Source organism: Coenobita brevimanus, chromosome 39, assembly GCF_032717465.1.
Source record: "Coenobita brevimanus isolate Jiangsu-jjx chromosome 39, ASM3271746v2, whole genome shotgun sequence".
Taxonomy (NCBI): Eukaryota; Metazoa; Arthropoda; class Malacostraca; order Decapoda; family Coenobitidae; genus Coenobita; species Coenobita brevimanus.
The window spans coordinates 5,797,878-5,812,732 of NC_136992.1; positions in this window are offsets into that span (position 1 = coordinate 5,797,878).

Genomic DNA, 14,855 nt, shown 5'->3' on the forward strand with positions numbered 1-14,855 from the left:
GCCAAGATCAGACACAATTTTTCGAAACAGTGAAAATGAAAAACTGATCCCCCTCTGCACCAAGAATTGTAACCCCTTACTATGAGGGTATCTCTCTTTAGCTAAATTAACTCAACACCAAGCTACAGTACACACACACACACACACACACACACACACACACACACACACACACACACACACAAAGTACGAGAGAGAGAGAGAGAGAGAGAGAGAGAGAGAGAGAGAGAGAGAGAGAGAGAGAGAGAGAGAGATTAAAAAAACATACTGAAACTTTTACTATCCACCCAGGCAAAATTCAGAGCTTGTAAGCTTCACGTGATTATACCCAGTCTCTATGTTTCCCACAGCGTCTCGTTAATGGCAATAATAATCCCCGAGGCCACCGAAAGACACACCGCTAAGTTGCCAGAGAAAAATGTTTGATTAACTTTGAACAGACAAAAAAGGCAGATTAAATCGACCTAATTTACTCAGGTCTATATTTTTCTAGCCTACCTCACCTCTCACCACTCTACCCCTCCCCACGTCTCATGTCCTCCATCTCCTTTTCTTTCTCTTCCCCTCCTCCCTCTGGCTTCTCTTACCTCCCCTCCCTCTTCCCTCATCCTCACACCTCCTGTTCTTTCTCTTCTCTTTCCCCTTTTCTCCTTGGGCTTTCTCTCCTCGCCATCCCTTTCCTACACTCTTTTACTATCCCTTTTCCCACTCCCTTTCCATTCTCCTCTCCTTCACCTTCATCTCCTTCCTCCTCCTCCTTCATCCCTTTCTTTCACCTTTCCCTTACCCGTCTCCGCGTTCTTCCTCTTACCCCTCCCCCCCCAACTTTCTCTTTTATACTCTCTCTCTCTCTCTCTCTCTCTCTCTCTCTCTCTCTCGCCCACGTTATTCCTCCTCTTTCTCAACCTCGCTCGCCAACTTTCCCTTTCTCTACCTCCTCTCACCATTACCCTTCCGCCTTCTCCTTCCTCCTCTCCTACTCTTTACCTCTTCCATCTCCCTTTCCTCCTCCCTCTTCCATCCCCCCCCTCCATCTCCCTCTTCCGTTTCCTTCCCACTCCATATCTCCTCCCTCCTTTCACCAACATTACGCCGTTGGAATCAGCTTTGGGGACTGAAAATGCGCATCACAACTTTTTGCCTGCCACGAACACACTCCGATATTTCACTCTGGCTGACACGTTGCGATTTTATTTCAAGGGTAACATTTTTCTAGCTGTCAGAGAGTTACAATTTCAGGCTTTTTACTGAAATGGATCCACTCATTTTAAATGGTGTTAATCTATTGTTACAACCCAGCATTCAGAATGAAAGGCCAAGTTAGAATCAAAAGCGAATTAATACTGTCAGCATTAAGGTATTTCATTCAAACATCATACGATTTTTTTTTTTTAGTCAAGAGAAACCTCAGCTGGATGATAAGTGCTTCAGTAACAGAAAACACGTCAGAATGGAAAGTAAAAAATGTTAGGCTATCACATTTTTGGACGTGAGTGTAATGAGGTGGTCGTCAGGTTTTCCAGTCAGATGAAGTGGCAGGCTTGACGGTGGAAAAGATTTACGTTCATATTATTAGAAACGAATGTAGGAGGGGGCGTTCACCATCCACTCATTCGATGTAGGGCAACCTTAAATGACTCTACTCTGAGTGACAAGTTAGGGCGCGTTCACAAGTGTGGCGTAACATGTGCTGTCAACATGTAAACAACACAATAACGAACAAGCTACAAATATGCTGGAAACAACAGCGTCTAGATCATGATGGCAACAGCTTGATGAGGTCTCAACCGCCTCGTATGAACAGACTTATAGCATCACCTCTGCTGTCAATAAACTTGAAGCTGCACCATAACATGTATGCATACATCTGTCCAAATACTGCTGCATACATGTATCCAAAAATGTTGCCAGATGTGTTGTCAACACATGTTCGGGGACACGTGTGGATGCGGCTTAGATAGCTTCTTGCAGTCCAGGAAATAATTTACTACACTTGTTGTTAACATATGGACAAATGACCCCTAGCGGTCTGGTGGGTTAAGGAGCTTCAAAAGGATGGAGTCAGAGAAGGTCTAAATACAAAGGAAAATTGGGGTATTGCTCACACAATGCCAGTCATGGGCGAGTAAGGCTGGTCACCCTTGCAGTAAAATTGGGGACTGAGTAGCCTATTTCCTGGCCCCTACGCTCATGTTAAGGTAAAAAAGGACTGGCTGATGGATGGATGGATTTTTACAAATGAGAGTGCAGGTTGAAATGAGGGAAGTTGAGAGAGAGAGAGAGAGAGAGAGAGAGAGAGAGAGAGAGAGAGGGGGGGGGGGGGGCCGTGGTCGTTGGGGGGGGGGGTTGGGAGGGCATTTGCGACTAACAGTTTTACATCCTAAACTAGTCAGTAACAATCAAACGAATTAGAATATCGTTGTGTATTTTGTAACCTCACCCGTTTTAGAAGACTGATCATGGCGATCGAGTTCATCAATTTATTTATTGTAAACTGGAAATTTTGTCAGGTAAAATACATCATCCCCGGAAATGGAAGAACCAAAGTGAAATTCATGGCCGGTCAGAATGTTAGATGCAGTTCGTTTCCCTCCTGCCTTTATTCGCCCAGTAGTTTAATTAGGGACCTGAATATAACGCCAGCTGTTGCTGGTTGTCTTCTAAGGGGATAGTGGAATTTAGCAAAGCCTTCCACTTCATTTTCTTCCTAAAGACAGTACATCCACATCCCCTTCTATTAGTCAAATCTATCTATAATTTTCGTCCTGAAAATACATCGATCTTGTCACACAGTTCGTGTATGTTCATATTTATTCGTAATTTTCACGAAGACCTTCCTTGATTTCGGTTGGTGGCTGGGAAGGCGTGGCAATATAGCCAAGTTGGATCGTACAGACTGCAGTAAAACTCAAGTTATTGGAGAGTTTTATGAGCTGAAAATGTTGCAATACTGAATGGTGCATAACAAAGAGAGAAGAATTATTTTTTTCTTTCGACGGTCTTCATAGGAAAACTATGGCGCAGCTAAAAAGACAAAAGGGGGGAAGCGGGTTACGAACTCCATGGACTACCCATCTCTCCCACTTCCCATCCCCCTCCCTCCCCACTCAACACGCCTACCTTCCCTGGATCCGCCACAACACCACTTTCAGGGTTCGATGGAACTTTTGCCACCGATGGGCTCTTTACGATGGGCGAAGCCATTTTCAAGTGTATTTTTCCCTGATAGTGCAGTGAAGTGAAAATCCTAATCAGATCCAATGTTTACTTTTATGGAACCCTTAATTCTCCCCGAGGACGCTTAAAAAAAAAAAAAATCTATATTGTTAGTGTAAGAGCATTTCACACAGCCTTTGGAAATATTCTTTTTCCCGAAGAGTTTATAAACAATATTAATTTACCCTTAATGCTTGCTGGTTTGGGCGGATGTGAGCAGGAATTTTGTGTCACTGTAACCCATACAGGTGGTTCCACCTGACATGGGCTGGTTTGGGCTAGACCTTCTCTGGGTTACGATGTGCGAAACTCACACCTGTGCCAGCAAGCATTTGGTATGGATGCAGCCTTAGACAGGGGGTGTCTCCCTGCGGCCAGTGAAACAACTTATGCGGTAACAAGAGTAAGATATTGTTGTTAATCGCCAGTCGTCATTTGAAGTTTATTTATACAGTTCCAAACCTTAGGACAAAGAGGGATCTTCCTGTGACAAGTGCAATCGACTGGTCTTAGCCACAATGTTATGCATTGGTGGCCACCCATCGTATAATGGTTACTGCAGGTATAGTAGGTATTTTTATTACCTGCTCCACTTGCAGCATTGTATTTAGCTTGTGTATAGCTGCATAAAAATTGAAACACATTTTTATTCATCCTTGGAGAAGTATTCAAAACAATACTAACACATTCCTTCAGACCTAAATACGAGTAAATATGGTCATTAAACACAACAAAATCAGCTGAAAAAAAATCATAGCTGTTCCAGTCATGAAAACTTTTTTATTTGGTAAATTTGGGCCTCTGTTGATGACACTCAAAGTTTACTGTTTGAATATGAGATGCATTTACAAAGATGATTTGTAATTTTTAGTTCTAGTCAAACGAAGAATACGTCTGGTGAATCAGTATTTATAATAAATATATTGCCTGAAATATATTGCCTGAAATATCCCCATTTAGCAAACTAAAACTGCAGAAAACTAATTGCTCGCCATAACCCCACACAGCTTCTTACATTTCAGAAAAATCCACCTGCCTCCAGTACTCCAAAGTAGCCCTCAATACCTCCACATTCCACCATGTAGCATCCCGTAGCCCCTAATAGCCGACAATAACATTACATACTTTCACATTGCCCTAGTAGCTCCACATAACCTCTAATACATAACACAGTCTCAGTAGCTCCACATACATTTTATCCCAGTAGCTCCAAAATCCCAGTAATCTACAATAGCCTTAAGAAGCCTCAGTAGCCGTCAATGCTCTCCAGTGGCTGAATCGGTAGAGAGGTGGCCTGCATTCCTAATGAACCCAGGTTCCAATCCCGGTTGGGGCAGGGAACAGTTTAAGGATTTGAATTTCATAAAAAGCAGACGTTCTTGATCAACCAGTTGACCATTCGACATGTCGTAAATGAACCCCAGATAATACCAGACACCAGTCTTATATGAGACAGTCCTAGCATGTATTCAATATGGACGGTTGGTGTCGCGCCGAAGTGGTGACATGTGGTGGTGTAGGACTACTTGGCCTTGGGATAGGCCACTGCCCCCAAGAAATAGGCCCTGAAACCTTTGCCCAGAGTCGGACTACCTCTATGGTAGCCTCACATAGCCTCTAGCTTCCTCATTTGTCCCACGTAGCACTCGGTAGCCTCACATAACCTCTAGCTTCCTCATTTGTCCCACGTAGCACTCGGTAGCCTCACATAGCCTCTAGCTTTCTCAACTGTTCCACGTAGTACTCGGTGGCCTCATATAGCTTCTAGCTTCTTCAGTTGTCCCAGGTAGCACTCAGTAGCCTCACATAGCTTCAGACAACCTCACGTGGACCAGAATATCCCTACATAGTCCCTAGGAGCATATAGAACCAGTAGCCCAACTTATCATCCAATAGTCATACGTAGACCTAAATTACCCAGTAGTCCCACGTACAGGCCTGATAGTTCCACGTAGCCCCATTAGAGTCATGTAATACAACGTAGTACCCGTGACCTCAAGACCCCCACCCAGCCTAAATAACGCAAAATATCATCAATAACCCCTAAAACTCCTATGTTGTCCCCGAGAGTTCTAAATAGTCCCAAATAGCCTCTAGTATGCCTAACAGCCCCCAAAAGCAGCAAATAGGCCCAACTATCGAATGTAGCCCTTTTTGTACTAAATATCAGACTACCAACAGCTCTTCCACGCAACCCCAAACGTCGCAAAATTATAACCCCTCATCTTTAGATCTCCCACCGTAGTCCCAGATAACCCCCATACTGCCCTAAATAGCACTGATAGCCCCTGTCAATCTTTATTCCGTTAACCTACAACTGTTCAAGTCTAACTGTTACAGATATTTTATGAACGGAGGACACCAGTAATCTGGTGTATGGATTATTTTTTCCCCCCCATTTGTTTTTCCTTCCTCCGTTCTGTTATTTAAAAAAAAAAAAAAAAAAGAGAAACAGCACCACCAGACTACACATACACTTTCACATGTTAAATATTCTTGCTTTGAATAATCCCAAATAGCCTCAAGTAGTCCCAAATATTTCCTCGATGTTCCTCTATCAGACTACAAATAGCTGTCCCACACACAAACAAATATCGTCAAAAATCCTCACGTAGCCCTCAAACAATCTCGAAAATAGTCCCAATATCTCCAGATAAATACACGTAGTCTTAAATAGCCTTCAGTACTCGTAGTAACTCACAGTATTCCTTAGGTAGTCTCAGGTAGCCTTCAGTAACATTCACAGTAGCCCCATGTATTCTCAAATAGTCCCTAGGTAGCGCCTGATAGCCCTACGCGACACCCAGCCAGGTAAGGAGTAAGACAAACAGAGTGGTGGTGGTGTGAGTTATGGTAATGCCAGTGTAAACAGGAGGGAAGGTCACAAGTTAAGCAGGAATTCTGGGAGGTCGACTGGTAGGTAAACAGGTGGGCAGGTAGGTAGGTAGGTAGATAGAATGGCTGACAAACTGATAGGCAGGTAAACCGGAAGGTTGGTAAGCAGACAGGTAAGTAGGTAGGTGGCAGACGGACAGTAGGGTAAACCTATAGGAAGGTCAGCAGGTACGTAGGCGGGTAGGCAGGTAGGTAATCTGGTAGGTCGACTGGTTGGTGAACAGGTAAGCAGGTAGGTAGGTAGGTGCTGATAGGTAGGTAAACAGGTAGGTAGGTCGCTAGGTACGAAGACTGGTAGGCAGGTAGATAATCTGGTAGGTAGACTGGTAGGGAATCAGTTAGGAAGGTAGATAGAAAGTAAATAGTTAGGTAGGTAAGTAGATACGTAGATAGTTGGGTAAGCAGGTACGTAGGTAACCAGATAAGTTAGTAAGTTCGTAGCTAGGCAAGCAGGCAGGCAGGTAGGTAGGTAAGTAGGTAGGTCGGTAGGTAGGTAGGTGGGTAGGCAAATATGCTAGATAGATTGATAGGTATATAGGTAGACTGGTAAGGACAGTGAAACAGAGATATTTAAATGGGCTGGTTGACAGGTAGGTTAGTAGGTAGACTAGCAGTAGGTAGGAAAGAAGTAATGCAGGTATAATGGCAGGCAGGTAGGTAAGAAGGAATGTAGATATACTGATAGGTAAGTAGGTAGCTGTTAGGGAAGTAGGTCGATAGGTACCGGTAGCAGATAAGCAGAGTTAACAGACAGCAAGTACATGCTAGATGGTAGGTAAGTAGGTGGGTAGGTAGGTAGGTATGATACTGGAAAGAAAAGAAAATAAGCAAGTACGTAAGTAAGGAAGTCAGAAAGTAAGTAAGTAGGTTAGTAGGAGGGGAGCTTAGAGCGCAAGTTATTTTATAGATGCACGTCATTTGGTATACTGGTAGGTAAGTTAATTAATAGATAGGTAGGTAGATAGGTATGTCACCTGATATATACAGTAAGTAAACATGTAAGTAGGTAAATAGGTAAGATGGTGGTAGGTGTGCCGATTCTCATTTTGTAAAAAAGACTATTTGGATAGATGCTGTAGATTGATTTCATTCAGTGGCTAGGTTGGAAGGAAGAGACAGAGCTCAGTAAGTATACCAGAATGAAAAGAGAGAGAGAGAGAGAGAGAGAGAGAGAGAGAGATGAGGATGACTGTGGAGAGAGAAGTGCTGTGTATACATAAAGGTTGGCTGGTATGAAAGGAGTTTACATGCAGAGGGCTTTACAAGATGTTTGTGAACTTGCTGCAGACACACACACACACACACACACACACACACACACACACACACACACACACACACACACACTGTCTCTGTCTGTCTGTCCGTCTGTCTGTCTGTCTGTCTGTCTGTCTCTCTCTCTCTCTCTCTTTCTCTCTCTCTTTAGCTATTCATGTGCAAACTATTTATCAATTTACCTACTGTCCGCGCACTGGCAATATTACCCAGCGGTTCTTCGGCCTGGTTCTACAAACGCCCCTTAACTCCCTCCCTACTGCGCAAGTATATCATCTTCATCCTTCACCTCATTAGGTTCACGTTTCAGATGAACCTTGAGTTACAGCCACTACTACAACACAAGTGACGGTGTTTAAAGATGTATTGAGCTAAAATAAATCTCAAGCAATAATAATAATAATAATAATAATAATAATAAATAATAATAATAATAATAATAATAACGAATGGTGAAAAATACATCTCAAAGGAGAATGCAAGTAATGATAGTAACTACAAAACGACTGAAATATCACAACGACAACAATGTAATAATAATAATAATAATAATAATAATAATAATAATAATAATAATAATAACAATAATAATAATAATAATAATAATAATAATAATAACTAACCATATCCTGTGACAGCTGCGGGGTGGGGCTCAATCTGCCTGCTGGTGGGCAGGTTGGCCACAAGTCTACAGGAGATGCTCTGGCCGGAGTCGGGGACGTCGGAGGTGATGGCATACCAGGATTGACAGGACGGCAGCACAAAACACCGGGCCTTACACCAGCCTGCAAGACGTGGATTTATATCATCATCATCATTACCATCCGACAGCGATAGAGGGAAGGGATGGGTGAGGTAGGTGTTGGAGGTGATGGCATACAAGAAATAACACGAAGGCATCATGAATCACTGAGCCTTGCACCAACCTGCAAAAGGTGGTAATTTATCATCATCATTATCATCATCGTCATCATTATCATCATAATCATCATTATCATCATCATCATGATCAAAATTAGCATCGTTATTATAATCATGACCTTCCACATCATCATCATCATCATTGTTCAAGGAGTCCTGAGGGATGTCTTTAAGTGTATCGTCACCTTTATCAATAATATCAGTGCCATCATTCATAGCGTCGATATAGGTGTTCTTATCGTCACCTCCTCCGTATATTAAAATACCGGTATGTTTCCTGAACCTTAATATTTTCATCAGTATTACTGATACAACTGATTCCATGTCTTATTCTTTTTCAGATTTGGAGAGACATCGAAAGGGAGAGGTTAGGTGTATTCATCATTTACTCCCTAAGTAGTAGTGGTTTTACCTAAGTAAAATAAAACAGTCCTGAGAATGCAAGAATTAAGAAGAAAAAGATGTCATCTGATTAAGGGCTTAACCACTGCTATAACCTGAAGTACTTTTATTTATGTGTTATTTATTTTAGCTACCTAGAGAGGAATCTATTAAAAAAAAATACACGTGTCATAATAAAGAAGCTATAGGCTTCTCTCTCTCTCTCTCTCTCTCTCTCTCTCTCTCTCTCTCTCTCCATGTTCATCGTATTCTTTCCAGCTTCTGAAAATTCTGTTCAGCTGACTTATTGCTTAATACTGGTATACCCAAAAAGTTAATCGTTTTCAGTAATACTTTTACCTGTTTTTGAGGTTATCAGGCAGGTTGGTGGGTTATGTTTGCTTACGTCATCCATCCGACCTTAATAATTTTCTCATAACGTCCATGTGTTCTTTCCGATTATGTATGTCATTCGTCTTTTTCAATTCACGACTGCTTTTGTACATACATATTAATTTGATTAACATGATTCTGCTTACCTGAGGAGTGGTTTTTTGTTCTCAAAACTTTGATTATTTTCCCATTATTCTTAGGTGTAGTCTGTGATTATATTGTTATTAGAAAAGGTACCCGGGGTTGCCTGGGCCAAAAAGGCGAACACTCTAATCCTATTTGTTCTAGTTCCATCTTTGTTTCTACTCCAGAAAGACCATGTACCTCTTATGCTTTTGAAGAAGGATGATAATAGGTCCAGGAACTTTCTATTTCAGCTTTCGCAGACTAACGCACAGTATTTGTGGGCACTTGTTTACTATTACCGGTGACCTCAAATGACCTCCGGCCGGTGACCTCAAATGACCTTGGAGGTCAACATCACATAGCCTATGTCCGAACTGGATGGTATGTGAACCTCCATGCCAAAATTATGCTGCTGGCTCCAGTCATTGGAGTATATTGCCAGTGGCCTCGAACAAAATCCGAACGGTGACCTTAAATGACCTTGGAGGTCAACCTGACACAGCCGATGTCCGAACTGGAGCTCATGTGAGTCTCCATGACAAAAAATGGGCTGCAGGGGTACCTGACATTGCCCGGGCCAAAAAGGCGAACACTACCGGTGACCTCAGATGAACCAAATTTGAATTTTGACCCCCCTAAACCCATCATTGAGTCACCCTGATTCAGAATATATATGGGTCTGGGGGTCTCAGCACTTGGTTTGGGCGTGATTGAAGGACAAACGAGCCAACACACAAACAACGCGGCTCTGTTACATACTGTATATAAATTGTGGCCAGTGCTCCCGTATGCATGAAGGGCTTAAGCCACACAATCCTTAATTAGCCCTGTGATACCGCTCATACACAGGGTGTGGAGGAAAGGAAGGGAGGGGTTCACTGTGGGAGGGTTCACTGTGGGAAGGTTCATTGTGGGAGGATTCATTGTGGGAAAGTTCACTCTGGGGGTTCATTATCGAGTGGTAGAGGGTTTTTATGTGGTACGTGGTACGGGTTTGTTGTGGGAGGGTTTATCTTGGGATTCAATGTGGAGTGATGGAGGGATTTTCTGGGTTCCCTGTGGAGGGTTCATTTTGGGGATTTGTTGTAGGGGGCTCATTCTGGGGCTCAATATGGAGTGGTGGAATGGTTTTTTTGGGTTCACCATGGGAGGGTTTATCGTGGGCTAGATCATTCTGGAGTTCAATATGGAGTAGTGCAGGGGTTTTCTGGGTTCATTGTGGGGGTTTTATTGTGAGGTTGAATAATTCTGAGGTTCAAGATGACATGGTGGAGGGGATTTCTGTGGTGAGGGTTTAGTGTTGGGGAGATTAATTCTGGGGTTCAATATGGAGTGGTGGAAGGGTTTTCTGGGTTCATTGTGGGAGGGATCGCTGGAGGGGGGTTGACTGTCAGCTCGTTCTGGAGTTCATTATCAAGTGGTGGAGGTGTTTTCTGTGGTGGGAGTTTACTGTGGGAGGGTTCACTCTGGGTGTTTACTGTGGTGGGTTCATTCTGGGTTCAGTAGGAAGAGGTGGAGAAGTTTTCTGTGGTGTGAGTATACGGTAGAAAGGTTTATCTTGGGTTCAGTATGGAGTGGTGGATTTTTTTTTTTTTTTTTAAGGGGTTATTTGCTGTAGGGGTTTGCACTGAGGTTTCATTATTTAAGCTTACTGTGGAGGAGTTCAATGTGGGAGGAGCTGGTCGCTATGGAGGAGGGGTTTACTGTGCTGGGTGTTCACTGTGGAGGTTTACAGTTGGGTTTTACTGAGTGGTGGTTCACTGTGAGGGCTCACTTTGGAACGAATTTTTTCACTGTGTGAGAGTTAAGTCTGGGGGTTCAATATGTGCAGATGACAGGGATTACTGTGGGGGAAGTGGAAGGGTTCACTGTGGGGGTTAAGTCTGGGGGTTCGATGTGAGTAGGTAGAGATGCATACTGTTGGAGAGGTGGAAGGTTTCAGTGTGGGGGTTAAGTGGAGTTCATTGTGTACATGCTAGAGGTGCACTGTGTGGGTTGGCAATGTTGGTTTTATATATCACTACTATTTTCACAGATCTCAGGCTGAAGTAGGATTTGGCGGGGGATTTATGTTTCATTAAGACAGGCTTATAAGATCCTCCACAAGGCCCACTGACGTCATAAAAACACACCTGCCAGTGCAGGACACAAGTCTGACCTAGACTGTATCCAGTTATCCTTCATCTACTTATCTATCTGTTTATGGCCAGACGCCTCAGTCTTGTAAAGGGTGGCCACAGACAATTAGCCTCCATGTCACCCTGCCCTCTGCCTGAGGCTGCCCTCCCTCTAACTCACAGCCTCCTCTCTCATATATTTCTCCACCTCATCCCTCCAGCTCACCCTTTCTCTCCCTCCCTCATCCCCCTAAATCTCACATGCACTCTTCTAGTCAAACTTTCATTCTCGAAGAGCATGGTTGATGGGTTGTTAAGCAACTAATCGGTGACATACGAAAATAAATGTTGCCGTCTGTGGTGAGCTGGAAGACTTCTAGACCTCGGGGAACAGACTGTCTAGCTCAGGGGTTCGTTTTTTTTTTTTTTTTTTTTTTTTTTATCTCCCGCCTTTACAAGGCGGGGCGATAAGGCTTTTGCCCACCTGTGTGTGTGTGTGTGTGTGTGTGTGTGTGTGTGTGTGTGTGTGTGTGTGTGTGTTCCCATTATATCTCATGAACGGATTGAGATATCAACATGAAACCTCCAGGGTACTGAGATACAGTATAGCCACAATCTTGGCCGAGTTCGAAAATGGGCACTCGGGATCAGTGTCATCAAAATGGCCGCCAGAGGTCAACTTGTTTTTATCGCCCGCCTTTAACACCATTATAAATCATGAACGGCTTGAGCTATCAACATGAAATCTTCAGGGTATCAAGATATGGCCAAAATCCTGGACTTGGTCAACAGCATATTCTGGCGGGCGTTTAGCATTCGGTCCCAAATGCTTTTCTTTTATTTTGACTGATTTTTCCCTCTTCCATCTTTCGCTTAGGACATAAATTTCTTCCCTCACAGTCCAAGTTCCGGAAACAAGAGTATCACGCGCTTCTTACTCTAACTTGAACTAAAATTGCCACCTCATCCTATTCAATGCAGAGTTGTAAGAAGAGGTTATCATTAGACTATGGTGCTAGTCATGAGGAGGTGCTATAGGAAAGATATAGAGCCACATAGTTTTTTTTTATTTTCTGCCACTGAGCTACTAGAAATAAGCTGCGAAAGGACGAAGTTCTGGGCCAAGTTATAATAGTATTATTATTATATATTATTACTATTATTGTTTAATATTTACATGGATGGTGTTGTATGGAGGTGAATTGCAAGAGTTTTAAAGGAGGTCATCTGGTGAATGTTGATGGTGGAGAGTGGAATCTGAAGCAGCTGCTGTTTGCAGATGATACTGTACTGGTGACTGATTCAGAGGAGAGATTGAGACAGTTGGTAGAGGAGTTTGGAAGGGAAAAGGAAAGGAGGAAATTGAAAGTAAATGAGAATAAGAGTAAAGTGATGAAGTGTACGATGTTGATAGTTGGTAGGGGGATTAATATTTATTTGAATGGTGAGTTGCTTGAGGAGGTAGATTATTTTAAATATCTAGGGTCACATGTTGCTGTGGATGGAAGAATAGATGCAGCAGTTAAGTTTAGAATAAATGAAGTAGAAAGAAAAAGGTGCTGGGAGTGAATGGAAAAAGTGTTTAAAATGTCGTTCAAGTTTAGAATGGGATGTAAAGAGAAGGCTGTGCTGAGGGTAAGTTATGGTACTGATCAAGTGTTATATGGGGCTGAAACATGGAATATGAGTGTAGCAGAGAGGAAAAGTTTGAATGTAATGGAGATGAGGTGTCTGAGGAGTATGTGTGGAGTGACGCGTATGGATCGGGTGCGAAATGATGAAGTGCGAAGGAGAACTAGAGTTGTTCGGGAGATGGCTGGTAGAGCTGGTTGCAGAGGGTGTTGCGATGGTTTGGGCATATGGAGAGAATGGATAATGAGCGATTGGTGAAAAAGATAACTAGATCTGATGTGAGAGGTGTAAGGCTGAAAGGAAGACCACGAATAGGATGGATGGACAGTGCGAAGAGAGCGCTGGATACGAGAGGGATGTCTTTTGAGCAAGGAAGAGTGGCTGTGCGTGACAGAAATAAATGGAGAGAAATTGTGAATGAATAAGTGATGACGCAGCCCTGAGGGGATATTCTCCCGCATTTGGTCTGATCAGCTAGTCAGGTCAGGTGCGGGCAAGGGGAAGGGTCTGGTTATGATGTGGCAGGGGTAAACCAGTTCTTGCTGTCGGGCCCTCATGCGGATGTCTCTGATTGCAGTGCGCAGTTGACCTTTGTGCGGTGTGGTGCGGTGAGGATCTGTCCGTTCTCCTCTTTGTGGCCACATGCGAATGAATGTGTTTGAATGGATGAGTAAATGGGGAGAGTGAACTTGTCTTGCTTACCTCCCTTTCCTTGGGGGAAGCAGCCTAGGTATATAGATAGATAGATTATTATTATTATTATTATTATTATTATTTTTATTATTATTATTATTATTATTAATTATTATTATTATTATTATTATTGTTATTATTATTATTATCATTAGGCTATTATTATTATTATTATTATTAGTAGTAGTTGTAGTAGCAGTAGTAGTAGTAGTAGTAGTAGTTTTTGTTGTTGTTGTCGTTGTTGTTGTTGCTGTGGTGGTGGTGGTGGTGGTTGTGGTGGTAGTCGTAGCCTCAGGTTCATCTGTAATGTGAACCCAGTGGACTGCAGGCTAAACCTGTCCTACTCCTGCAGTCCACCATCCTCCTGCTGGGGGATAGGGAGAGAGTTGAGGGACGTTTGTATCACCATGCAGTGGAGCCACTTGGTTATATCGGCGCCACCCCAGGTCTGGGTAAAACAACTATATCGGGAATGCAGGAGCTTAATTGCGCTACTAAGACCACGGACAGTCACGGTCACGGACGCTGCTATAGTTGATTTGCTTTCCGCTAACTAGATTCCCAACCAATTTCAGCTCAGTCGATGGAAAATGTACGTGGGTTTGAGGGTAGTTCTGACAAGTGAACAAGGAGACTCATTACTACCTCATTACTAAAGCTCACTGAATTTCTTGTACCCATGAATATGTATTCAGTTTGTGAAGGTATTCCGGTTCCGTCAGATGAAAACAAACCGTCCATACCATACCTCAGCTAAAGCAGCTTTACAGACTCTTGAGCGTTAGACACTCTTTCTGGAAATTTGCTGATGCTAACTCGTAAGACAGAAGACAGGGGCGGTTGTTTGCATTTTGAGGAGGTTCTAAGTAGTTTTTCTTTCCTTATTTTCTGTTACACTGCATAGAATATCACCCAGGTATGGCGCTGACGAGGTTACACGTGACGGCGCTGTGCATTCTGGGTGGAACTAAGCAGCTTCACAGTTCGCCAGGGGGGCAAACCTCCTTCAATTTCCTTGCATCTGGCTGTGGGAAAGACTTTGGTCCAACCCTGGCGAGGCACTGTAGATCACAAAGGGACGCCATTTCCCTGCACGGCTTATGTTCTAACTTTACCTGTAGGACGATCTCATCGCAGCCGTGAAAAATCGTGAACTTCATCTCTGCACCAGAATCTCTGCTTTCCCCTTCCTCTCATTCTATCTGT